The sequence below is a fragment of the Macaca nemestrina genome, chromosome 1 (assembly GCF_043159975.1).
Source record: "Macaca nemestrina isolate mMacNem1 chromosome 1, mMacNem.hap1, whole genome shotgun sequence".
NCBI classification, from domain to species: Eukaryota; Metazoa; Chordata; class Mammalia; order Primates; family Cercopithecidae; genus Macaca; species Macaca nemestrina.
Window position 1 is genome coordinate 66,341,503 of NC_092125.1, and position 18,925 is coordinate 66,360,427.

An 18,925-nucleotide genomic window follows, 5' to 3' on the forward strand; every position below is an offset into this window, starting at 1 on the left:
GAACTTGCAAAATCAGCATTTGGGAAATGCAAATTCTCAGGCTGCATCTCAGATCCATTACATCAGAAACGCTGGGAGTAGGACCCAGTGATCTGCATTTTAATAAGTTCTGCAGGTGATTCGGATGCAAGCTTAAGTTTGAGAACCACTAGTTTAGGGTATGGGTTGAAGTCTTTTTCTTGGTTTAAAGAGGAGGGACACATGCTACCATGCAAAGGGGCCTTCCCCGTTGCCCTAGCATGTAAGCCCTGACACACGGCATCCCCACAAGCACGACAGAATGCTGGGCCTGGGCTACAGAGAGTCTCTGGTGATGAGGACAGGGGCAGAGGCCCTGTGGGTGGTTATGGGGAGGAGGGAGGCGGGGAGGCTGCCACAACTCATTTTCTCTTAACATGAAAGCCCAGAGGAGGCCGAAGCGTCCTCGCCATTGAAGCTGGTAAATTACAGGATGATGATGGTGATATTACCAATAATGATGATAATAGCACCAATAACTTGAGGTCAGACAGGCACTTTCCCGTCCTCGGTCAAGGGGTAAGGTTGCAGCTTTGGTGCATTTGCTTCTGATTTAGAGGAAAACCTGGCTCCCAGCCAGCTCCATTTCCATGCTAGGGGGTGCAAACAGGGCTCTTGGCTCTTTGTCCTCCCTCCCTTCTGCCGGACCTGTCCTGTGGTCAGGCACCTCCTCCCTCCTAGCACAGTGGTCTGCCAAGAGGCAGGCAGCACTCACTCCCCTACTCCCCCACCAGACCATTCCTTGGTTCATAGACTACACATCAGTCCTAGAGGTCAAGATCAGAGGAAGAGGCTTATCCTAGATGCTATCCACAGCGGGGGCAGATGAGGGCCCTGGAGGCTCTATTAGCCTCTCTCAGATAAGCCACAAAGAGAAACTGGAGGCAGAAACTGTGTGAGTGTTAGAGTAGGAGACTTCAGCAAATCCATAAATACCTTGAGCTGGAGCCTCCCCTTGGAGATCCTGTCCTCTCTCCCACAGCCCAGGGAAGCCAGAGCAGGGATTCAGAATCTCAAGGAGAGAAAAGGTCATCTGGTAGCATCCTCCCTCTACAGTATCCCCTGCCACCCTCAACCCCTGCCTAAAGGCATCTTTCTTACACTTCTTCAAGATTTCCCAGGATGAAATACTTCCCTAAATGCTACAGCATTTTCTAGGAGGATCAAAGGAACAAGCAAATACCCAAGCCCTGGGTCTCTCTCCTCTGGCTGCCTCCCGCCCCGCCCCCACCCTGGGGCTTCAAACGCGAGGAAATTAGCACAAGGCCCCCTGTCATCACATGCAGTGACTTGTGAACATGTGCTTGGGTTGTTTCTCCTCCACAACAGGCGGTTTAGAGCAGCTCACTGGGGGCTTGTATTTTTTTTTTTTTTTTTTAAAGAACTGTGTGTATGTTAAAGTCATTAAGGCTGGGAAAGGGGGGTGGAGTGGTAGGGGAGTAAAGGCCATTATATGGGAGGAGAAGAAAAATGGCCTGTCTTCAGGCTGTCAGCAGAAGAAACGCCTCTGCATTCAAGCGGTGGGAGAGGGGCTCCAGTGGGAGGCCTGAGTGGGCACCTCTGCCGGAATGGCTGGGAGCAGGGGCAGAAGACAGAGAAAACAGTTCATCACATAGTCTGAGCCTTGGCTGTGGCAGTGGCAGTGGCTGTGGCTGTGGCTGCCTGGGTATGGACTGTCGCTATTCGTTAAAGAGCCACCAACAGAGAAGAAACCTGGGAAACAAAAACACAAGAGCTCATGCTTAACCTGCATGTATCAGGCACTGTTACACCCTCTGAATCTGCTTTATGTTGAATCCAAACAACACTGACATCCATCCTAGAAAGGCACTATTATTTACACCGTTTGACAGATGAGGAAACTGAGAGTCACAGTGGTTAACTCAACACAGCTAGCAAGGGGTGGAAGAAGCGTGGAGACACGGGTGAGTCTTCAGAGATTTTGTCTGAAGTTTCTGCCCCTCGTGAGTATTCGCTGCCATTGCCCCACACCTGAAAGCAATCGAGGGGAATTGGGATGGAAGATACCCCAGGAGGGGTAAAAAGGACTGTGATAAGGGAAATGGGGGTAGGAGGGAAAGGGAGGAACCGCTATTGGCCCTGGCCATGTCAAGCTTCTGGGGTCTCCCCCTGCCCAAGTTTGAGAGGGGATGGTGGAGCCCGGCTCCTCTGTGACCCCAAACTCCAGCCTTCCAAGCCTTCCCATGCTCACTCAGCGAGGAACCTCTAGGGTCCAGGCTCTGAGCCTGTGACCTCTTCCTTCCTTTCAGATTTTAATTTGCTAGGCTGGGAGACAAATGCATGTGGGAGGTTCTCTGGAGTGATTGGAACACACTGAGCGCTATAAGAAGCATCAGAGAAGCTTCATGCTGTCTGGTTCCCTGAGGACCATCCCATCCACCACTTCCCAACCCAGGCAGGCCAGACCAAGCCTTTTCCTTCTGAGCAAGCCCCTTCCCAGGCACTGCTGTCGCCTCCTAAGGCTGAGGAGGATGGTGGCAGGAGGGTGCAGGGAAGGCCCTGTCTGTTCTCTGGTCTTTCCTTCAGGGGCCCAGACCCTGAGGGGTGCAGCCCAGTCCCCCAGAGCACATGCTCCAAATCACAGCTCCAGTGACAGCTTTTGCTTTCCCAGTGAGGGGGCCAGCTCAGGAGATGAAAGTCCAATCCCACTGGCAGCTCCACAGGCTTCCTTTGCCAAAACACACTGTGAAAAGACCCCTGACCTCCACCTCATACTTTCTCTGCTCCACCTCCCGTCAGCCCTGTTTGCTTCCCTCCTCCCTAGAGAGGGTTAGACAGCTCAGTAATTTAGGGATCACTAGCAAGAAAGGTGCAGAGGTCAGAAGTCAGAGAGGGGCTGGGAGGGAATCTCGCCCCTGCTCTCTGGCAAAACCGCCCACCTCTTTCCGCCATCTGTAGACCAGGCCCTTGTGGGCCCGAGTTCACTGTGAAGGGAGGGATGGGGTCCAGGGATGGGGAAGTGGCGGAATGCAGAGAGATAGGAGAAGCTGTAATTTTAAATCATGTCCTGAAAAATAGCTCTGGGAGGCAAATGTTCTCCTCCAACTTTCTTATTTTGAAATTTTGCTAGGAAAGGAAATGTTACATACACTCCCCTGAGACCCTGTCCCATTTAGGAAGTTCTTTCTGTTATCTCATTTCAACTCCTCCCTGCTCTAGCTGCTTTACAAACAAAGACAAATTGACTTAGTACCTCTCCTGTCTCTTCCACCATTGTCTGTTCAGTCTAGCTCAGCTCAGCTCAGCTCCAGAGCTTAGCACTCGAAACACAATGAATCAAACCAGTAGAAGGAGATGAGCAATGAGCTCATCTCTCTTCCTTAAGAAATCAGAAGCCGGGTGCGGTGGTTCATGCCTGTAATCCCAGCACTTCGGGAGGCTGAGGTGGGTGGATCACGAGGTCAGGAGTTCAAGACCAGCCTGACCAACATGGTGAAACCCTATCTCTACTAAAAATACAAAAATTAGCCAGGTGTGGTGGCGCCTGCCTGTAATCCCAGCTACTCAGGAGGCTGAGGCAGGAGAATTGCTTGCACCCGGGAGGTAGAGGTTGCGGTGAGCCTAGATCGCGCCACTGCACTCCAGCCTGGATGACAGATACTTTGTGTCAAAAAAAAAAAAAAGAAAAGAAAAGAAAAAGAAATCAGAACCACCAAAAAACTGCAAGAGAATTTGATGGCAGTTCCATAGCTACTGAAAGCATCCTGCTCTGCCCACACAAGTGGCGATGTTGGGACATTGCACTCATAGAATGGAACTCTGGAAGGGCCTTATGAGGCCGTCTCCTCATTTTGCAGATAGGAAAACTGAGGCGTATTTGCCATCACTCTGCTGGTTTGTAGCAAAACAAGGGCTCTCCTGCTTTCCTCTGCAGTTCTGAGTAAGAAAAGGGGCTTGAAGAGCAGCCTTTCAGCTGGGCAGAGCTGTGTGGGGAGTTTGCATCCAGCACTGCTGGGTTGTAGCCCATTCCTAGGATGGGCAGCTCAGCCTCTCCCGGAAGAGAATCTGGCTGCTGAGTAACCCGGTGAATTAATGCAGCTTCACAGGGTGGTCACATCCCTGGCTAGGGGTGGGGGACAGTAAAAGGCAAGGAGCCAAGATCAGAAAAAGGAACAGCTTCTTCCCATGTGGAATCTAGCTGGGGCTGCCAACCTCCTTGTCAAGAAAGATAGCCTTTCCTCTCTTCCTCCTGTTTACCCACAGGGACTGGGGAAGGCTGTACAGAGAGGCAGGTTGAATGTATTCAGTCTGGAATAGGGAGGGAAAGTTCTTCTGGCACTCCCCCCTCGTCTAGGGGAGAGGTCAGAAGAACAAAGGTCACAGATGGACCTGCCATGATATGGGAGGAGGCACATGTGTTGCTGTGAGCCATGGAGGGTGGGGGCACAAGAGTTTGGCAACTCAGACAGGAGAAGCCACTGATGGCTTATAAACCAGACAAGGTTCATCCTGAATCTGGAGGGAGGGCAGTGAGAGCCCCATGAAGTCACTTTCTTGAATGTCACTAACATTTCATTTCACCCTCAGTCTGCCTTCCTGTCTCTTTTTTTTCGCTTTCCCCCTTAACCTTCCTCAGCAGGGGACTGGGGAGTAGAGGGAGCCGGAAAGGAGGTCTGCAGGGCCTCGTTGACTCCACTGACTATCCACAGCCAGGAGTCGTTGCTGACAGAAAAGAAATGAAGGGGCAAAGATGGGAGGAAAACCAGATGTCCGCAGTTGCAGCACCATTCTGCATGGCGTCCCCGCTGGGGTCCCTGCTGTGGACGAGAAGCCAGAGCCAGGTGCCAGGGGGTGGGGGTTCTTTGAGGGTGGGGGGCGGTGCTGGGCCCCACTCCTGCTTATCCACCCCTCGGTTTCTTTTACCTGGGAAAGAGATCACCGAGAGAGTCCTGTCTGATGATTTAAGCTGGGAATTTGGTTTATTCTGGGGCAGATGAAAAAGAAATTGCACCGTAGCATCTTACAAAACTGCCCCCTTTTCAACTGGGACTGAGAGATGGAGACTATTCCTTTAGGATTTCATGGTACCCTAGACTTCTAAGTTATTTCTACTTCATATTCTGGAACTGCACCATCCAGTATAATAGTCACTAGCCACAGGTAGCTATGTATACTTATATTAATTAAAATTAAGTAAAATAAGAAATTCAGCTTTTCAGGCACACTAATATGTGTCACTCTCTCAATAGCCACATGTAGCTAATGGTGATTGTATTGGACAGCACAGATACAAAAGTTTTTTCTCATCACAGAATGTTATCTTGGACAGTGCTGTTCTAGGAAGTTTTTACTCAAGCGTAACTTTCATTCTTGATTTCTCCAGATGTTCACATGATAGCCTGCTCCTTAGGAATGAGGGCTAACTGGCCCTGAGGATAGATGTGGGGTGGGTTGAGACAGGGAGGAGGGAAGGGACGGGTAAGAATGTTTATTCTGCCAACCTGAAGGTTTTCTTTAGACTCTGAGTCTCTTTGCCAGTCCTAAGCAATTCAACTTGCCTGGGGAGGAAGGGGGAGGCTGTCTCTAGCAAAGGAGGAATTCAGGTGGTAGCTACAGCCAAATGGGTTTTGCAATCATATTCTGCCTCCCATCTCCGCCCCCTGCTTAAAAAAACCAAGGAAAGGATACCAAGGCCAGCCCTAGATAAGGTGGGTGTAGTGTCATTAGCCTGACTTACTCATCACACCCCAGGGCCTCTACTGGGGTGGGTGTAGGCAGGGATGGAAGGGGCACACAGGCTGGGGATGAGGCAAGCAGTTATGCTTCAGTCAATCTTGAAAGTTGTTGACATGATGGAGATGGAATGAGAGATGTTAAAGCCAGATATTGGGCACACCCAGCAAAGCCTCCCGCCCAGCTCACCCTTGAGCCTGCACTGCTTCACTCACATCAAGAGATCCGCTGGTGCAGAGAAATCACAAAGAGTACACACACACACACACACACACACACACACACACACACACACGCACACACGCCTCATGCAGTTCCAGGGAGATTTCTGGAAAGAATCTTTAGCCCAATTTCTCAGTAAGCCTCAGCTGTTCCCCCAGGCTTAAGCGGAGGGCCAACAGATGGTCCCAGCTAAATAGGCAATCCTCCCAGTTCCTCTAAAAGCAGGGTCTGGGCCCTTCCAAGCCCAACAGTCCAATTAAGCTTTTTGCCCACAGGTGGAAGCAAAAGTGAATTTTGGGCCATTCTTCCCTTCTTTTAGGCATGGAGCGCTCAGCCCTCCCATCAGCCCCCTCCCTACCTCTGGCATTGGCCCATAGGGAATCCCTGCCTCTCACACTCTTCTCTGAACATTAGGTTCCTCAGGGATCAAAGACTCCCAGAAAGATTTCCTTCTAAGGTGCCTTCTAGGCTGCAGGGATTTGACTGAACCGTTCAAAGGAAAACTCCTGGCTTGGCCTTGTTAAGGAGGCCCTCTCAGTCCAGGAGGTAGGGCCCCTTGGGATTAAGGCCACAGATTCAGGTACCTTCGATGATGTTCTTATTTCCTTCTCCCAAGGGCCAGAAAGTGCTGCAGGGAGATCCCGGTGCCCTGCTCTTCTCGAGAGGCCCCTCCTTCTCGTTGCAGAGCTCATTGGCATGTCTGGCATAAATATATCCATATATCTCTCTATAAATATACATGTCTTTAGCTATATATATCTTTTCTTCTAAAGACTTGGCAAGAATTCCCTACAATCCTTTTCCATGACACTATAGAAAATCAGCAGAGTCATCAGTTTGATGGTTCCCACAAACACTGCTTGGGGTTGACCTCTGCAAAGCTCCCTTGAATCTTGCTTCCAGTAACCCAACCCCTCCAGCCCTCGCCAGCCCCCAACCCCCTGGCAACACAAAACACAACTTGATTTCCTGAAGCTGCCCCTTTATTCCTTGTTGGTCTCTGAAAGAAAAAAAAAAAAAAAAAAAAAAAAAAAAAGCCTATCGCTTTTGAGCTATTGTCTTAAAAGAATAATAAGCTTTGTGTTCCTCCAGCTGGTCGCAAAAGGGAATTAGCTGTGCAGTGGGATCCCGTGGCACTTAGAGACAGGTGTGGCAAGGAAGAGGTGCTGGTGGTTTCAGAATGGGCCACATCTCTGTGGGTGGGCAGGAGGGCGGGGCAGATAGAAGTGGTGTCTATCAAGACTTAGCAACCGCTGGGGCAGCAGACAAGATGTAGCCCTCCCTGCAATGACTCCCTGGATAAACCGAAGAAACACCAGTGTACACGCACAGGTGGGGAAAGCATTCCCATGACTTTCTGAGGGAGTTATCACTAGGTACAGATTCTGAGAACGCTATCTTCGTCACCTTGCATCAGCATTTGTTGGAAGGAGGCCCAGGAGGGTAGGAGGAAAATGCTGGCCCCTCCATCTTTTTTTTTAATCCATCTTTGTTTCTTCACCATTAAAGGCTTGAGTAGGTGGAGACAACCCCTGTGACTTTTCTTTGAGGTATTCAGATCCTAGCTACATGTTGACACCATATTTAATCCTGAAACACGTTTCCTTTTCTTGATTTTCAAAGTGGGGGTTGGAAGAGGGGGTTCATAAATAGAGAATAGAAAATGCAAAGGAATAAGAGAATCAACAGAGAAATGTACAAATGTAATTTGGCAAAAAATAAACAGAAAAAAAAACACAATAAAACCAAAACCCACAACTACACCTCCCGTAGCCTTTCTTGTTTTGTATTCTCTCTTTTTAAAGTTGGGTTGTTATCTTTGCAACAGAGAATGCCAGCAGGTGTTGCTGGCAGCTGTTTAATGACAGTGTCAAGAACATCTTTCAGAAAGGTAGGCTTGGAGGCAGGAGGCGGTGATGGAGAAAATGGGATGGGGAGAGAGTAGGTGGCCCCACATCTGTAGAGAAGTAGCTAAGGAATGAAGGGCTGTCCTGGGAATTGCAATGTTATTCTGTACAAAATCCTTCCTGTAGGAAGGTAGGGGGAGGGACAAGAGACATTTTTCAGTTTTTTTGCAGACCTAAGAATTTTGAACCAGAATTACATGCAGCTTGCTGTGTCTCTGGACAAATATCTTAGCTCCTCACTCAGCATCTACCACTTTCTTCTTTATTGTTAGTGACTGTCATGAGGATTAAATGAAAGGACCTGGAGACCCTTAGAGAAGGGTCCCAGCAGTCTCCAGGGGTGATTAGCCCTGCAATTATTCCACATCTGGAAAAGGTAATAGCTCCCAGACTGGCAGGGGTGTGTCATGGACCAGCAAGAGAAAGATGGTTTTTGTTACACAGCCCAGAGAGGCTGATCTTGGTTCTGTAGTATGTGAGAGAGACAGAGAGACCATAGGGAGGCTGGATTTGGAAGGGAGGGAAGCAGGAGCAACAGCCTTAACAACAGATGCGTTCCAAAGACCACCACCTGAACACTCGAGCTCTGAAATCTTTTCTGCTCTGTGCTTTTAGCTTAGTTCCCTAAAGCTGACTCATGAAAGCAAACCTGAAACTCTCACAAGCTAAAAAATCTTTTAGAGACAGCAAACCAGCCAGTGCTATGTGAAGATGTCTGCAAGGTACTCTGTCCTGTCTGAACTGTTGTTTCCCTTACTGTTAGCACAATGACCAAGATCTTGTAAAAGTCCCTGGCAAGCATTTTCTCCACCTTCAGAGCATTACCAGGCCATGTACTTGAGGGATATAACCTGCAGGTGTCAGGTTCTTTCTGATGCTGCTTATCAGATGGGTCAGGTAGCAGAGAGAAGGCAGCACTAACCCTTACATTTGTGCAGTGGTATGCAGTTACTATTGCTTTCACACGTATCATCTCGCTAAATCTGCCCCACGATCCTGTGAAGGAGGAAGTGAAATGATCAATGTCTCCATTTTAGGGATAAGAGAACTTGGGTGATTTCCCCAAGGCCAGTGGCTGTAGAGTTGGGACTGAGCTCAGCCTGCCTGATTTATGGGCTTCTTTTCCCCAGCTCCACATTGCACCACCACCAGTGCCGCGCACCCGAATCTTTATGAGAATGGAGCTCCCAGATCCTGTCTTGAGGGGAAGTACAAAGGAGGCAAGCTTATCTCATGCCTTCAACTAGGCACCTGAAGAAAGAACCCATGTTCTATTGTCCTTTACACCTCCTGTAGCCCAAAACCTACAGAGATTACATGTCACAGAGGTTCTAGCAAGATAGACTGAATGCCTGTCTTAGGTAGGATAGAGGAAAAGACACAACAAGAGTATGGAGCCCTCATGGAGACTGTGAACTTTGAGCCACAAAACTAGGGATTTATGCCAAGGATCCACCGCTTACTGACTGAATAATCCATGGGAATCTCAGTTCAATCCATTTGCGAAATGGAGATACGGGCCGGGGGCAGTGGCACATGCCTGTAATCCCAGCACTTTGGGAGGCTGAGGCGGGAGGATCACCCGAGGTCAGGAGTTCAAGACCAGCCTGACCAACATGTCGAAATCCCATCTCTACTAAAAATGCAAAAATCAGCTGGGCATAGTGGTGGGTGCCTGTAATCCCAGCTACTCAGGAGGCTGAGGCAGGAGACTTGCTTGAACCTGGGAGAGATAGGTTGCAGTAAACTGAGATGGCACCACTGCACTCCAGCCTGGGCATCAAGAATGAAACTCTATCTCAAAAAAAAAGAAAAAAGAAAAAAAATGGAGCTATGAATCCCCACCTCTCAAGCTGCTATGAGAAGTAAATGAGAGGAGAAATGTGAAAGTATACTGCATACTGCAATGTGTAAAATTGGATTTTCCTGACCCTGTGGTTCCAGAAGTCACCAAAGATAAGATGGCAGAGGGTTGTGGAAGCTCCTCTTCTTCTGTAGAGCAATGCTCATGTACTCCAGTCCCAGGTGGGCTGGATGTAGTGTGCCCAGGAAAAGGGATAAGCCACCTTAGGATGGAAAGGTCCTGGTGCATGGCAGGTTCTCTATGAATGAGTTTCCCTTCTGTCTCTATCCATCCCAAAACATTCTCTATGAGAAGCGCAAAGAAAAGGGCAAAAAGACAGTCATGAGGACAATCACAAGGGCAAGGCATCTTGGGGATCCCTCCCAGCCTCAATATCCTGAAGGATTTCGGGCTACATTTTTAACAGGGTGAACGAGTACCACTGCTTAATGCTTCCAGCCACGTTGTGGATCTCTGCTGAGTTAGGGATGAAGTGGGAGAGTCTTATGGTGATAAGTCTCACTCACATGATCCTGCCTGGGGAGGTGGCGGCAGCTGTGGTCTGTGTTACCTGACTCTAAACAGAGGCAGAGCAAAGATAGTGATCTTGTGGTTGATTCAAGGGCCTGGGCTGAGCTATACACAGGGCCCCAAAGGAGGCCCAGAATAGGGAGGGAAGCATGGTCCAGCAGGCCCACCAGAAGGGAACCCTGACTCCTCCTACCCTTCTCTTTGAGATCCTGAGAAGAGATAAAGAGGAAAAAAAAAAAAAAGCGAACCTGGGGCTGAGGCAGAAGGATGAGCATACTGGCTAGCATTTCCTGAGTATTCCCTGTTTGCCAAGTACTGCACTAAAAGATGAACACAACTGACCTCATTTAACTTTTGGAGCAACCCTGCAAGGTAGGTATCATCATTCTCATTTTGCAAATGAAGAAACCAAAGCTCAATAAGGCTAACGGATTTACCCAATATCATCCCCTTAGATGATAGGATTTGAACCAAGATAGTCTGATGCCAAAGTCCATATTCTTCCCGCTACACACACAGCTCCTATCCAACAGCCCGCCAGTCAGGAGCTACAAATAAAATCCCACACCTCCTACAGCAGGCACTAAATCAGCACGAGGAGAAGCTGGAGGTTGGCAGAGAGAAGATCTTTATCAAGGCATTTCAGGAGCAGGAGAAATATCTCCACCCTCTTCCCAGCCAAAAGTGTGGTTGTATGTGTAAGATGAGAAACATTTTGGGCTGGGGGATGGAGGGTGGAATCTCAAGCTAAAATTACCAACCACACCAAAGTAAACCTGAAGGCAAACGGGGGCCTCAAGGATTTTGTTCGATTGTGTATGTGTGTGTATGTGAGTATAGATGAGAGACTGGGAGAGAAGGAGGCAGAAAAGGGAATTTTTTTTCGTTCCCAGTGGCAGTTATGAACAACATTTTCCTCCCAAAACTCATGCTTCTTCACTTACTTCTTTCATGTTTTCTCCTTTCTGACCTTGTGCAGAGAGCTAGCATGCTTTTGTAGACGAGTAGACTTTGAGGCTAGAAGACCTGGGTTTGCTTTTCAAATCCACTGCATACTGAGTTGTTTAATAACTACATATTATGTGAATAAATGGGAAAATGATTTAATCTCCCTGAGTCTTAGTTTTCTCATCTCAAAAAATATAGTACCTATGTTGCAGGGCTGTTAGAAAGATCAAATGAATAGTGCTTAGCACAGTGGTTAGCACATAGTTGACACTCCAGAAATGCTGGTTGCCTTGATCAGGGTTTCTCAACCTCAGTACTACTGACATTGTGGACCAGATAATTCTTCACTGTGGGGAGGAAGTCCTGTCCATTGTAGGATGTTTAGCAGTATCCCTGGCCTTTATTCACTAGATGCCAACAGCTCTCTCTGCCCAAGACATGGCAATCAAAACATACCACCAGATACTGCCAAATGTCTGCAAAATCACCTCCAGTTGGAAACCACTGGCTTGATGAAATTAATACAGATATTCGCAACAAGTAATATGTTTGACAGCACATAGTAGGCCCATATGTAATAGTCATTTTTTTGAATAAGTGAGTAAATAATTGTATGAATGAACACACTAATAACGGGCATTGCTCTGCATCTTCGAAACTTTGGTGGCAGGAGGAGTACAGTCTACTCAGTCCTGGACCCCAGAAGGTTGATGGAATCCTCTGTAGTTGACTTTCAGTGCAGACCTGGCATCTGCTGGGATTTGCAGATGGGGCACTAACAGGTGAGGGAGGCTATGAGCTAAGTGAGGCTAAAGGATTTTTCCCTCTGGAAAAGGGCAGTCCCAAAAGGGTTCAGCTGCAGCACTGCTGGCTTGAATTTCTGTGTATGAGATGTGACTGCCTGAATCATGTGCACTCCCCAAGAACCTTGTTCTTTGCCCATGGCCAGCAACAAACATTGATAGGAATCCCCGAGGTCCTACCTCACTCAGAAACATAGCACATATCTGCAAGCGCCTTTGACTCACATCAAGAAGGTGCCTCAAAATTGGGGCAGAGAGATGGCTCCTGTCCTAGGATTTCTTCCCCCTCCCCACTTTTCTTGTCTCCGTTTCTTCTTTTGAAACATTTATTGAATGTCTTTTACATTAGCTGGTACTGTAGGTAGAGAGATAATTAATGCAGCCCTTATCCTAAAATCACTGTGTGTACTGAGGGAAGGGAGAGAGAAAAGAAAAAGGACAATTATAACAGTACATACAATAGTAATATTACAGTTTCCTGAGTGCATACTCTATTTTAGACACTTATCTATGTCCTTTACATGTATTGACTCATTTACCTGTCCCTCACAATGAGCCTGGGAGGCAGAAATTACTATTATTTCCAGTTTGCAAATGAAGAAACAGGCACAGAGAGATGAGGTTATTGTCACTATGTCGCACAAATATTAGGGAGAGAATTAAGAGTCAAACACAGATACTTTGGCTCCAGGGCCTGGACTCTTCTTAACCACGGTGCTCTCCTGCTCTGATAGCCACATAATTGGGGTGCTATGAAGCACATGGGGGCTTCCCAGAGGAGGTGGTGTATCAGCACGTGGAAGATGAGGAGGTGTTAGCTGGGCATGGGGCAGGGCGAGGGGTTCCTAGTCTGAGAACACTGCACACAAAGTCCCGAGGTGAGAACAAGCATGGAGACATGTCAGGGTCAGGGATCCACGAGGCGATTCTTATCCTCCCTGAATGGACTCCCTCCCCTTGCCTCATGGTGGCATTAAGATCCACCCAGCTGATGGGACTCCTATCTTCTGGCCTGATTTGGTTCTCTCAATACTGATTTGGAGCTACCTCTTTAGCCTCCTCTCTCAGCCCGTGCTGCCTGATTTGGTGTCACGACCAAGACCATGACCCTGACTTTGTCTCCTAGATGTAACCTTCAAGAGTCCACTCTTTCCACGTGCCCTGATCAATTTTCCTGGCCTGGGCCCGCTGGCTCCTCTGGCTCACCTCTGGGCCCTGATCTGAATTCTTCCAGGGTTGTCTTGTCCTGCTGCCATGGATACTGGGTTTGGGGATGGTGTGCGTGCGTGTGTGTGTGTGTGTGTGTGTGTGTGTGTGTGTGTGTACATATGGCAGGTGGTGACTGTGGTGCACATATGCCTATTACCCAGGGTACATAACATGTGATGATCAAGCAGGCCTAAAATGTCATCATCTGCCATTTGAACCTTTTTCTTACACAACAAAGAAACCATACTCCTAACTCTACTAGAAGAAATAGATGAAATAGATGAAAGTAAGACACTTTGATTGAAGGAGGGTGGAGTTGGGAGTTGGGAGTGGCCACCGAGAGCTCAAAGGCACACTTTTTAAAAACCATTAGACAGGCTGGGTGCAGCGGCTCACGCCTGTAATCCCAGCACTTTGGGAGGCCAAGGCAGGTGGATCACCTGAGGTTAGGAGTTCGAGATCAGCCTAGCCAACAAGGAGAAACGCTGTCTCTATTAAAAATACAAAAATTAGCCAGATGTGGTGGTCCACACCTGTAGTCCCAGCTACTCAGGAGGCTCAGGCAGGAGAATTGCTTGAACCTGGGAGGTGGAGGGTTCAGTGAGCCGAGGTTGTGCCGTTGTACTCCAGCCTGGGCAACAAGAGCAAAGCTCCATCTCAAAAAAAAAAAAAAAAATTAGACAAAGGGTCTTAATATTTTAGGGTCATAAACAACTTTGAAATTCTAATGTAAGCAATGGGCCTGCTACACAAAAAACTAAATATACAAATGTTTGTAAAACATTTTTCGGGTAGATCATGGAGCCCCTGAATCCTGGAACATAGATGAAAAACCCTGTGCATCCAACTACTGCAATATCCTCTTCTTACTGACTTTGTAAAGGAGGGTCATAAGGTTTTGGCTGCTGCAGCACAGTGAATGATGAAACCCAGACAGTCCTGGCATTGCTTAGTTTGCTCAAAGACAGCAGAGGCCCAGGGTTTGGAAAGCACAACCCTTTTTGTGCTCACATTTCCATGACAAGGGCATTGGTGTTAACATTACTCCCTCATAGCCTTAGGGCCCCTTGGTGCCAGAGATGATTTGTGCCTCAGTTTCCATACTCGTGTAATGCTACTTAGTTCACACATCTAGGCAATGATTAGTGTGGACAAAGGATGGACATCCAGATTCTAATCTCAGTGTCATTACTGGGTGATAGTGACAAATCACTTGACCACTCTGGCCAGTTTCTTCACCCACAATATCGCAGCCCATGGGGCTGTTAGGATTACAAGATGAGATCAGAACGGGCAATATATATATACTTACGAAAGCTCTTTATAGAACTGAAACCAATGAATAAGTTTAAGGAGGTTACTATTATCTTGGCATTTAAGAGACTGACAAGGAGATTCATACCAAGAGAGTTGCTCTCAGGCCTTGAAACCAGGGAGGATAATAAATATCTTTTTCACTTAGAAAAGGCAAATTGATGCCCAAAATATAAAAAAGTTATCTGGGCTGGGCACAGTGGCTCACACCTGTAATCCCAGCACTTTAGGAGGCCAAGTCAGGAGGACTGCTTAAGCACAAGAGATGGAGGCTGTAGTGAGCTATGATTGCACAACTGTACTGCAGCTGGAGTGACAGAGTGGGACCTGTCTCTAAAAAAATTTTTTAATGTAAAATAAATAACTAAAAATTTTATTTAAAATTTATTTTTAAATTTTTAAATAAAAAACACTTGTCCAGGATCAGTCACCCATGAGTTCTGGGAGTGGGAAGTTAAGGGGGTTCATAGCTTAGGGCGCATAGCTCTGGACAATCCAGCAATGGTTTGTAATCCTGGAGTCATTTACTCCATCTTTTTAGGCCGATCCCTCAGCCAAGGAAAGAGATTGTGAGAACAGCCTCTTGCCACAGTTCCCCTGGTACTTTGTGCTCAGGTTGGGGGCCCCTGTCTGCTACTAGATGCAAATCAATTTCCAAGTTCACAGTGATGGGAAAACTAGAAGGCTCTTCATAGGGTCTGCCTGCTGTTAATGAGCTGATCTGAGGGAAAAGGCTGAGTGAAAATGAACAATCACTACCTAGAGTCACCGGAGTGCTCCATGCAGCCCGCCCGACGTATGTGTTTTATGCAGTGCTCAGGCTGCCGGTGCCTGAGGCCTGAAGGCAGGTTTATGAGATTAAAGCTCAGTGCCCAATAAATAATTTAACAGCTTACTGAAAAAAAAAAATACACGCAGTATAATAGCTACTATCTCCAGCAGTCTGATGTGTACATACATTTTAAATGCACACCACTTTCATCTACATGTCTCCATCTGATGTGGAGTCCAAAACCAACTAAGGAAAAGAAAAAGAACACCATTACCTCTATCCTATCTATACATCCTGCCACCAAGATGGGGCAGATGAGAAACAAAACCCCGCCACGCACTAACTATTCAGGGCTTTGCTGCTGTCCTTCTCCATCTCCCAGCCCTTCCATCTCCTTCTTTGCTTTCAATTGCTGTTTCGTGTGTGTAGGAAGAATCAGAAATCTCCACTGTTGTAGTATTCATTCAGAATTTGTTTTTATTTTCCCAAGGGCATCTTTTCTGGAGCAAAGCCGGCTCAAGGTGCTGTTTCCTGCAGTGTCCTATGTGACTTGCTTGTAGGTACAGCTCAAAAGGTGCTATAAATAAGTATCACCACCATGGCCACCAGAGTCCACGCTGAAGTTTTAATCAGCCAGAAGTAGTGGTGATGGATTGGTAAGACTCGAACTTGGCAACAAGGGAGAAGAAGAGCATTGGAGAGTGGAGGAGGAAGAGGTAGGAGTGGGTGTCACAAGAAGAGTGAGTGGGAGAAGGCAGAGAAACTTCCAAGAAGTTGCTCCAAGATCTAGAAGCATCTGTGGGAGATGAGTGGCATGTAGTAATCTAGGTAGCAGCATGAGCTGGCAGTAGAAAATGATGCCAAAGTGAACCTTCTCCTTCTGATTGGAAAGTTGACTGGTTCTGATCACAGTTAAGGGATGCATGGCTTCACTGGGAGAGACAGGCATGAGGGAGAGCGGTAAGATTTCCCTCGAGCTTTTGTGGAGATCTGGGAGGGTGGCAACCTCTTCAGCCCCAGTCTCTTGACTCTCCTTCTGTGAGTAGGGGAGACCCACAGACCCACCAGGCACTGTGCTTGTACAAGACTCCACCAAGCTTATCCCGCCCCCTACTTTTTGCACCTCCATGGCCTTGGCTGCATTTACTGTCAGTGGCTGTGGTTTATCTCCCATTGTTTATGGCCTGGGACAGGCTGCCTACAAATAGCTCCCCAAAGAGTGGGGAGATTCAGGCATCTGCCATTCTGTGAAGCTTTATCCAGAAATGAAAAGGACAGTCATAAAATGTTCCTCTGGGGGAGTTAGGGGTGGGTAACATGCATCATAAAAAGTGTAATGGACTAATGCTAATACACAGACAGGCTGCAGCCCAGGGGTGTCTGCTGAGCTCAGACATAAATACTGGGGAGGCACCAAGGAGACAGTTTTTTTATTTCTTTGATTTGATGGTGGGGGGAGGTTGGGCATATTTTTTCCTTCACTTCTCTGTCTATGACCATTCCTCTGGGGATACCACCAATCTGTCTGAGACTGAAATTACCAAACATTTTACAGCTTCAAGAGGGGCAGCCATTAGACTATTGGAAAGACTGAAGGTACAAGGGAGGTGGTGGGTACATTATATGGCCTCATGGGGGAGTCTAATTTTGGGGTTTGGTTGTACCATACAAGATCTTGCTAGCGACAAGATAACTGAAGGGAGCGAGTATAGTTATGTTGGGCATATGACTGAATGCATCTATGAGTAACCATGAACTTGCCCAACAGCAGGCACATTTCCAATATTGAAGGAACTAATTAATGTTTTCTATTTAGTAGGAACCAAAACAACACCATCACCAACAATCACCCAACAGGAATCCCATCCCTGCCCAACTTCAGTTTTGAAAAGTAAAATACCTGTTTGGTAATTAATAAAAAATTCAGGTACTTGAGGACTCAACCGAATACACTGTTTCCTAGGGTTTTATGTAAAAAAAAAAAAAAAAAATTGTTCTCTGCTAATATTGACCATTAGCCAATTGCTTTCTAGCCACACACTTGACTTTAAGCATGCACTTACACAAAGTGGGTAAATGTACAGTGTATTTTTGGGGCAGAGGACAGAAGTGAATGCAAATGCTGTGTTCAAGTAGCCTTGGTTTTGGGTGGTGCTGAGATGCTCTTTCTCCTTTCTCCCTATCATGGAGGTGCTGAACACCTGTGAGTTTGTGGTGGGGTCCTGAGAATTGAACAGGAGAATGAACTCAGTCCACCTAAGACCCTGGGTTAACTGAGAAGAAAGAGTAACAGCAGAAACCATGGCAGTGGGGGCAAGAAGCTCCTGTTCACCCTTGCAGTGCGTGGGGAGAAAAAGACTGGAGGCATTTGGAATTCAGATTCCACTGCACCATTTGCTTTGGAGAAATTAATTTTATGTGTGTTGTCCCTGAGAATGGGTGGAAAATAAAGTGGTACTCAGAAAATGGGTGGCAAGGGCCGGGGTAGATGTTGGAAAAGAAAGCTATCTCTTTTCTCCTCCGTATCTGGGTATATGTGAGGAGAAAGAAAAAAGGGAGGGCAGGGAATCTTATTAGGTGTACTAGACCTGTGCTAAGAGATTTAGAAGCTTATTGAACCTTATTATAATCTTTCTGAAGTAGGTAGTATTATCCCCGTTTTAAAGACAAGAACTCTCAACTCTGAATTGCCAAGAGGTTAAATAACTTGGCCAAGGTCACGTACTTAGTAAACAGTAGAGTTAGGACTTGAACTCAAACCATTGTCTTCTCTCAATGATATAAAACTATGAAAGAAAAAAAATCGATAAATGATGGTTTAGAAGAAAAATTATTTTCAGTCTGAAGATCAAAAGAGCAGGGACTAATGCATCCCTTGTGCCAACTGGTACAAATTATTATTCTAAGTGATAAAGGGAGGTCACCACGTGTGCCATTGTTGGAAAAGGGTTAGATAACCCTTGGGCACGATGACACGTGATTACTCAGGCTGAGGGTGAATGGGGCATTGACAGTCACCGAAGCTGAACTGGGGGCTAATTGCAGGAAAATACTGGGTTTCCCAGTGACTAAATGTGCTGCAAATTTACCTGGAAAAGAATCTCAACATGAAAGAGAGCTAATCCTTGTGTGTGAAGTGAACGGGTTCTCTGTGGCCCAGGGAGCTCTCTGGATGGGGACCCTTGAAATCAGTCGTCAGTAGGGGTCTTGCCCAATCATCCACCTAGAAACGAGGCCCAACTGGGCCCATCAATAGGAGTTTGGCTCAGCCTCTTTCAAACAAGCTTAGGGTATGAGGAAAATCCCTCTTTCCTTAGTTGGCTAGTGTCTTAGCCTAAACTGACTCCCATTAGATTAGACATAAAGCAGAACTTCCTGGCTATGAGCTGTCTGAAGCTTGGCCATGAGTGACCAATATTGGCTCTGGCATATTCTTTCCTAAAGACTTTAAAGAGCAGCAGAGACACCTAATTGCTGCCCACAGCACTGGGTAGGAGAGAACCCTCCCTCCAGCCTCACCTTTGCTTGCTGGTATTTCAGTAAAAGACCCAATACAAATATAGAATGTATAATTTTCACATCATTCTTGGCAAATCCCAGGTGCGCCCCATTAGCAGAGTTCCAAGGATGCCATTTTCTATCAAGAAAAAGACACTCCGCATTG

The 18,925-nt window shown here is 47.1% G+C and overlaps 1 protein-coding gene across 1 annotated transcript in view; it reads right to left on the bottom strand.

Moving 5' to 3' along the window:
* LOC105484884 (plexin A2) overlaps positions 1-18,925 on the bottom strand; it is a 217,468-nt gene that overhangs the window by 152,732 nt on the left and 45,811 nt on the right. The gene's annotated exons all lie outside the window — the stretch shown is intronic.